The sequence below is a fragment of the Arachis ipaensis genome, chromosome B02, assembly GCF_000816755.2.
Source record: "Arachis ipaensis cultivar K30076 chromosome B02, Araip1.1, whole genome shotgun sequence".
Taxonomy (NCBI): Eukaryota; Viridiplantae; Streptophyta; class Magnoliopsida; order Fabales; family Fabaceae; genus Arachis; species Arachis ipaensis.
In genome coordinates this window covers 82,381,657-82,389,834 of record NC_029786.2, presented here as the reverse complement: position 1 = coordinate 82,389,834, position 8,178 = coordinate 82,381,657, and the positions used below count along the sequence as shown (strand labels likewise).

General features: G+C 38.1%; 1 long non-coding RNA gene across 1 annotated transcript; it reads right to left on the bottom strand.

Annotated features, from left to right (window-relative positions):
- Positions 586 to 1,155, bottom strand: LOC110267868. Its single transcript, XR_002355819.1, has 3 exons — positions 1,042 to 1,155; positions 856 to 967; positions 586 to 776 (listed from the first exon to the last, which is right to left on the bottom strand). It is a non-coding gene; the product is annotated as an uncharacterized LOC110267868 (long non-coding RNA).

Below are 8,178 nucleotides of genomic sequence, written 5' to 3'. Positions count from 1 at the left end.
AATTTCCTCTTTATTAATTCATTTCGAAAGCATGAATTATCCTTTTCTTGATAATTCAAATAAAGACTCGGATTTTATAGAAATTTCGGCAGCACCTCCCCTAAAACTTGGACTTTTGCCACCCGGTTCGGGTCCCAACTAAATCGTTTCTCTTTCCTTTTCAACAGCTCAAAACCAGAAATAAATTCAAAGCAAGCTAAATCCAACAGTCGCCTCAATGGCATACCTCAAGGAAACCATTTCAAAAATCAACTCAATATCAACCGATTTAACTCATTTATAAAGCTTTAAAGAATCGGTTCAGTAATAAATCATTTATCAAAACCAGAGCAATTAAAACAACCCAGGCTGAATTTCAAGAGCATTCTATCTTTCACATCATCAAAATAATTGACTCAATTCAAACCAATCCTCAACGGATTAAACTCATTTCAAATATTTAAAGAATCAACTTCAAACATTACATTTCACAAGCCAGACAACAATTCAGCCAAACCAACATCCATAGTCATTCGAGTCAATCAATTGATACATAAGGCAGATACAATCACCAAATACACAATATCTCACATCAGTACCCATATGTAATAATTCCAATAATAAACTATAGTTTTCGGAAAACGCCCCTACCTCACAACATTGGAACCACAACCCAACTCGTTAACCAACTCCTTTTATCTCGACCCGAAATCACCGGCAATCAAAATCTCGGCTCTGCCCGCTCTCTCAAAAGCAGAAACAGCCCCAAACGACACAAGCAAATCGGATTCTAGCTCCTAAAACCATTAACATTACGATTACTTTATTACACATAACAGAACACTAACGCAGAGCTCTCGAAACCGGAATACTTACTGAAACTAAGAAAGAACGGCTGAACCGAACAGCAACGGCCTCTGAACCGGTTGGGCGGTAGCCCCAACAGCCACCTCCAGCGGCTGCGGCGACCCGACTCCGGCAACGGTGACTGAAACCAACATGCCGCGACAATAAGATTTCCATAATCTCACAAGAAACGAAGACCAAGTTTGAAACCCTTACCGGCATACTTTCCCGGCGACGGCAGCAGGGTCTCATGTGGCAGAAACTCAGCCCGGAGCTCCGGCGGCCATGGCGGCAGTTCCGACGGAGGCGGCAGTTCCGACGGAGGCGGCAGTGAGAGGCAGAACTGGCGAGCCCTCCTCTTCCAACGGCGGTGCTGCAGCAAGGAGCACAGCGGCGGCGTGTGAACCGGCGACGGCAGAAACGTGACGGCTCTCCCTCACGGCGCGCCTCCCTCTTGCGTGACTGGAGAAACAGAAGCGGAGCTCCATCATGACTCTCCCTCTACCTTGGACAGCGATATACAGCAGCGAGAGACCCGGCGGCGGCGCAGAATGGCAGAATCGCGACTGGTCAAGGAGAAAGAGCATGGCTTCGACGGCGGCGCTCCTTGTATGCGGCAGAACGCGATGGCAATGAAGCCTCATCTCCCTCCTTCGCATTACTCTCCTCCCCTGGCGACAGCAACGGCGACGGCACTCCTCGCCGGCACCGCGCCGCCCTTCGTCTCCGATTCCTCTCCCCACTTCCCTCCTTGGCTCGACGATGGCGCGACGACGGCGGTGAGGTCTAGAACGCCAGCGCAGCCTTCTTCCTCTCTTCGGCCAATAGTGCTTCGTGGGTGTGTGTGTTGTGTTTTTTCTGATTTTCCCCCTTTCTCTGCCTCTTTTCTCTCAATTTCTGTTTCTGAAGCTTTGTGTCAAAGGGGATGAAAGGAACTGTGTGTGTATGGTTTGCTGAGGGTGAACGGCGCTGAGAAGAGTGGGGGAGGGGCTAGGGTTTTGGCAAAACTAGGTTTAGAGGCAATTTTGTAATCTCAAATAAAATTGGGAAAAATATAATAATTGAAACCCAATTTAAATCCAACATTATTTGTATATAGAAAAATACTATTTGCTCATCAATTGTATAAATTATTTTCAATAAAATGCCCAAATCCAATAACTAGAAATAATATAATTAATTTTTCTATTTTTCAAAATAGCAGTAGTAATATTTAAAATATTACTTATCTAATTCAAATCATACAAAATCCTTATTATTTCATAACTATCAACTTTATAATTCAAATATAGAAAATAATCCAATAATTATAAAATTGGATAATAATCATAACTCGTCTCAAATTCAATAAACCAAAACTTGCCTTAATTATCTTTAATAAAATAATTTCTGAAATTAATGCTATAAATAACTATATGATTTGAGACTTACTCATGATAAAACTTTTCAAAAGTTCTGGGTCTTACACGATTAATTAGATTTAGTCTTAATATATACCAGATTGATAGTGAAATTTTTTCACTAACGGATATAGCAATAATAAGAGTGATACATGTCAATGCATGTAATAGATTGATAGATTATTGAACTAAAATTTTGACCGTCGTAATGATGACATATAGGTCGGATTTGTTAAAATGTGAATTTGATTTTCATAGCAATGACATATAGGTTGGATGGAAAGATTGTTGATGTGGAAGTTTGTTTGAGAAATAGCAGATGTATAAGTCAAATTTGCAAAATCGTAACAAAATTTATTAGACCTTTACTTAAAGAGGTGCAGGTAGGCATGCCTCATTAAAATCTCTCCAACCAAAACCTTTTTTGAAAAAAAATCTTTTGAGTAGGAAAAAGAGTACATGCTTGTCCTTATCTTTTTAACTGTAATATAACTTTAAAGAAGAAATATTCCAAGTATTACGTAAAGTTATACCATCTAAAGATTGAATATGATATATTCCATTACCAAGAACCTCTATAACTCGGAATGGACCTTCCCACTTAGCAGCTAGCTTCCCAAGAGGTGGAGGTCGTCTTGCATTTTCGGTCATTCTAAGTACCAGGTCGTTGACATGGAATGATCGAGGATAGACCTTTTAATTATATCGCCGAGCTATATGATGTTGCATTGCTCGGTGTTTGAGAGCAGCCATGTCACGAATTTCTTCTACAGAATCCAACTCTATTCGCCGAGCTTCTGAATTTGTGTTGTGATTGGTTGTTTGAATGCATAGTGATGATTGAGAGATCTCTAAAGGAATCATTGCATCACACCTATAAAACCAAATGAAATAGAGTTTCTTTAGTGGTAGAGTGACAATAGTATTGTAACTCCAAAGAATTTCTGGTATTAATTCGGCCCAAAGGCCTTTGGCATCATCCAATTTCTTTCTTAAGGCATATAAAATGACTTTGTTGGCTGCTTCAGCTAATCCATTAGTTTGTGGATGTTCAACTGAAGGAAAATGTTGATAAATCTTAAAGTTCTATAAGAAAGAAGTAAAATTATAATCGACAAACTGGTGACCATTGTCAGTGTGCATATGATATGTTTCCAGACAAATGAAATCATTTTTTGAGATGTTATTGATGAGTTTGGAAAATTCTATTTTAAATTAGTGATGATCAAACATTATTAATGTAATTAATTGTAAAATTATTAATTTCATTTCATTTCATATATGTGATTAAAATGATTTTGCTATGCAGGATTTTGTTAATGGGCTGAACAGAAAAAGAAAAAAAATGTTGCAAGCCCAATATGTTTGTGAAGATTCAGCCTTATTATTAAACTATTGAAAAATATGTTGGCTGAAATCATGATTATGTATTTGGGTCAGATTGGATTATTATTGCTACAAGCCCAAATAGATCTTTGCTAAATAAGACCAAAGCTTGGTCCGAAACCATTAAGCAAAGAAAGCAAAGTTTCATTGCTTCCAACGGATCTCTTTTTTAATCATGTGATGGAACTCAAAATTTTATTGAGTAGAGTTAATGCAGTCCTTGGAATCATGAGAGAGAAATTATGATTGATTAGATGGTTGGCCTTAATGAAGGCACACTACTCAGCATAGAGGAAACCAAAAGCAACTCACTTTTAATTATTTTGTTCAAACTTATTTAATTGCTTTTCTTTCTACTCTTTCTTCTCTCTCATCTATCTTCTCTATTCGGTCATATCACAGTAGCAACCATAGAAGCTATAGCAAGCTACCATAGAGAAGAAGAAGCAAGCAACAAGACCATCACAATGATGGCAAGAAAAAGAAAACAAAAAGTATGTTGTGGCTGAGATTCTCATCACTTATGGTAAGATTTGGTGAAGAGATCTTGGCTTCTCCATACCCAAAAATGGATGAAGAAGATTTCGGTTAGAGGAAGAAGATCCTTGGAGGGATAGCTTGATTATGATTCTGCTCAACCACCACAGGAGGTAGCTACAGTAGCTACGTGATGGAAGAGGCAGAGATTGGAGCAGATGAAGCTGTCATCATCAAGCATGCATCAAGGGCTAGGAGTTCATCTTAGAGTGCAAGGCAAGATGAAAGGCTCGGATTGATTATTATTGGTGACCAAGGAAGAACCAGAGGTAATTGCATGTTGGTTATTGCATTCGGTTACTTCTCCTCTCTCTCTGGCCAAACTGGTTTGCATGAAGAAGAAGAAGATTAGCTTGGTTTGTTTGGTTTCAACCGTGGAGGCTTCTGCCTATAAGTAAGGGCGAACAGCCAGGGCTTGATGCAAGGAGTGAAAGTGCAAGGCACAGGATTCTCAGAGCTACCTAAGCTAACAGAATTTCTTCTCCTTCAATGTTCTTCATTTTGTAATTTTCTATTTAATTTTGTCTGTCTTGAGTCTCATGGAAAAAGGCAAACAGTGAGGTTTGTAAGAAAAACCCATAGAGCGGAAAAAGGCAGAGAGTGCAAAATTAATAGAAAAAGCCATAGATGTCCTTAGAGGTCCTTTTTATATATGTGTTGTGTTTCATGATTCTGTGGGAATCCCCTTACAAGTTGGGTTAGCACTTAGCAGTTGAAAGCTTGGCAGTAACCAAGTCAAGTTCAGGATTGGGGTTTAGATTCTGGACTTGTCCCGGATAGGAAGGGTAGTTTCTAGGGAGAATTGGTGATTGTAATCAAAGATGATTATAGTGAAATTCTATTATTGTTGTGATGGAGACTGGATGTAGGCTGCACTGCACTTAGCAGCTGAACCAGGATATATCTGGGTGTAATTTTCTCTCTCTTCTACTTCATTTCTATTTCTGCTGCACAGGAGATAAAACTGAAAAATATCTCGTGCTGGATCACGAGATAAAAAAGAAAAGTCTTGTGGCTGGGTACGAGACAAAAATAAAAAAGTCTCCAGAAGTTGTTTTAAAAAGACCAGCAAGTGTTATCAAGTGAAAAAGGGGCTAAGATTCAACCCCCCTTCTCTTAGCCACTGAAACCATCAATTGGTATCAGAGCTTGGTCTCAAAGAGACCAAGCTTTACAGCTTGGAGAAAAGATCCAGATGGCAGAAAACAGTGGTTCAACTCTGGTGTCCTACAATCTGACAGAAGGACAGTCAAGCAACAGACCTCCTCTTTTCAATGGGAAAAAATACACCTATTGAAAGGAGAGAATGAAGATTTTTGTGCAAGTAGTAGATTACAGACTATGGAAGATCATCCTTGAAGGTCCTCAGTTTCCAACCACTACAAGTGCTGAAGGAGTAATCTCACTCAAACCAAAAGCCAGCTGGACCGAAGAAGACAGAAAGAAGGTGGAACTCAATGCCAAGGCTATCAACTTACTCAACTGTGCTATCAGCTTCGAGGAGTACCGATGGGTATCATGATGCACAACGGCAAAGGAAATCTGAGACAAACTTTAAATCACTCATGAAGGAACCACCATAGTAAAGAAGACAAGGATAGACATGTTGAACAGAGAATATGAAATATTTTCAATGAAGGAAGGAGAATCAATAGATGAAATATTTGAAAGATTCAACATCATCATTGTTGGCTTGGATGCTATGAGAATTACGTATCCTGATTCTGTGCTTGTGAGGAGAGTTCTTAGATGTCTTACTAAAGAGTGGAAAACAAAAGCTTTAATCATATCTGAGAGTAGTGGTTTAGATTCCATGACATATGATGACTTGAGAGAAAACTTACTTGCTTTTGAAAACACTTACTTGAAAAAAGATTCAAAAAAGAAAGGAATTGCTTTTACATCTGTTACTAACTCCCTAGATGATGAATCCAGTGATAATTCCTCTGAAAATGAATTTGTGTTTTTTGCCAAAAATTCAGGAAAATGGTGAAGTTCAAGGAGAGAAGCAAGGGAAGCAGCTCTAGGAAACAAAGGAAAGATCTCAGCAATGTGACATGTTACAACTGCAAAGAAACTGGGCATTTCAAGTCAGACTGCCCTAAGTTGAAGAAAGAAGAAAAGCCAAAGAAGGGAAAGAAGAAAGGGCTGATGGCCTCTTGGGAGGACTTAGAAAATGATTCTGAAGATGATGAAGAATCCGAAACCAAGTCTCAACCATGTCTTATAGCTGACCACGTTGAACAGGTAATCATTTCTAACCCTGACACTGAAGCTCTTCATCTTATGATAGATCATCTTTCTGAAAAAATAAGATGCTTTTTGCTGGATAATCAAGAACTTGAACAACCAATCACCATTCTTAAAGCAGAAAATGGTTTTCTTAAAGAAAAACTAAGGGAGGCCAAAACTGCTGTTGATCTTGTTGAAGAAAACAAGCAGTTAAAAGCCCAAATTAGGAGCTGTGAAAGTGATCATTTTGTTGTTGCATATGTAAACTGTTTTAAGGAAAATGAAGAGTTGCTTAAAGAGGTCAAAAGGCTTAAAGAAGACTTAGCCAAGTTCACTCAAAGTTATGAAAATCTGAATCAAATCTTGACTAGTCAAAAACCTCTTTATGATAAAGTTGGCTTGGGGTTCTATAAATCTGTTGAGAAACCTTATTTTGAAAACATTGCCTCATCTTCTAATGATACAAGGTTTCAAAACCCAACAAGCTTTAACAAAACAGCAACTCCAAGATTTTGTAGACTATGTAACCGAAATGGACACTTTCCCATTCAATGTTTTTTTGGTGAGAGGATGATTGGTGATAAAGTTTACAAAGTTATTTTTTATTATAATGGATTAGGACATAAGAGGTGGTTTAATGTGAAAGGATCCAAGAAAATTTGGATACCTAAGGTCACTTGAGCTTGATTTGTAGGTGTGCCTAGCATCCAAACGGAAGGAGAATATGTGGTACATGGACAGCCGATGTTCTAGGCATATGACCGGAAAGACAACCTTCTTCATAAAGCTTAATGAATATAATGGAGGATTTGTCACTTTTGGTGATGATGCAAAAGGAAAGATAGTGGCTGTTGGGAAAGTGGGTAAAAGCTTTTCATCTTGTATAAATGATGTTCTTCTTGTAAATGGTTTGAAACATAATTTACTTAGTGTAAGCCAATTATGTGATCTAGGATTTGAAGTTATTTTTAGAAAGTTTGTGTGTTTGGTTGTTTGTGAAAAAATTGAGAATATTTTGTTTGAGGCTAGAAGATGCAATAATGTGTATGGATTGACTCTTGAGAACTTGAACGAACAAAATGTAACATGTTTTACCTCTCTTGAATCTGAAAAATGGCTATGGCATAGAAAGTTGGATCATGCTAGCATGTACCAAATTTCTAAGCTAGTCAAGAAAAATTTGGTTAGAGGAATTCCAAATATCAAATTTGATAAGGATCTTACTTGTGATGCTTGCCAATTAGGCAAACAAGTAAAATCCTCTTTTAAACCAAAAGATGAAATCTCAACCAAAAGGCCATTAGGGATGTTACACATTGATCTTTTGGTCCAACAAGAACTCAAAGTTTAGGAGGTAAACACTATGGTCTAGTGGTGGTAGATGATTACTCTAGATTTGGTTGGGTACTTTTTTTTGCTCATAAAAATGATGCCTTTTGTGCTTTCTCAACCCTTTGCAAGAAAATTCAGAATGAAAAAGATTTAAAAATTGCCCATTTGAGAAGTGATCACGGAAGAGAATTTGAAAACCAAGACTTTGAAAAATTCTGTGATGACTTTGGAATTGCTCATAACTTTTCATGCCCCAGAACCCCTCAACAAAATGGGGTGGTTGAGAGAAGGAATAAAAGCCTTCAAGAGATGACTAGGGCCATGCTTTGTGAGAATGAGATTCCAAAATTTTTATGGGCTGAAGCTGTAAATACAGCTTGTTACATTTTGAATAGGACCATTATTAGAAAAGGGTTGAAGAAAACACCTTATGAGCTATGGAAAGGAACCCCTCCAAGTCTTAAGT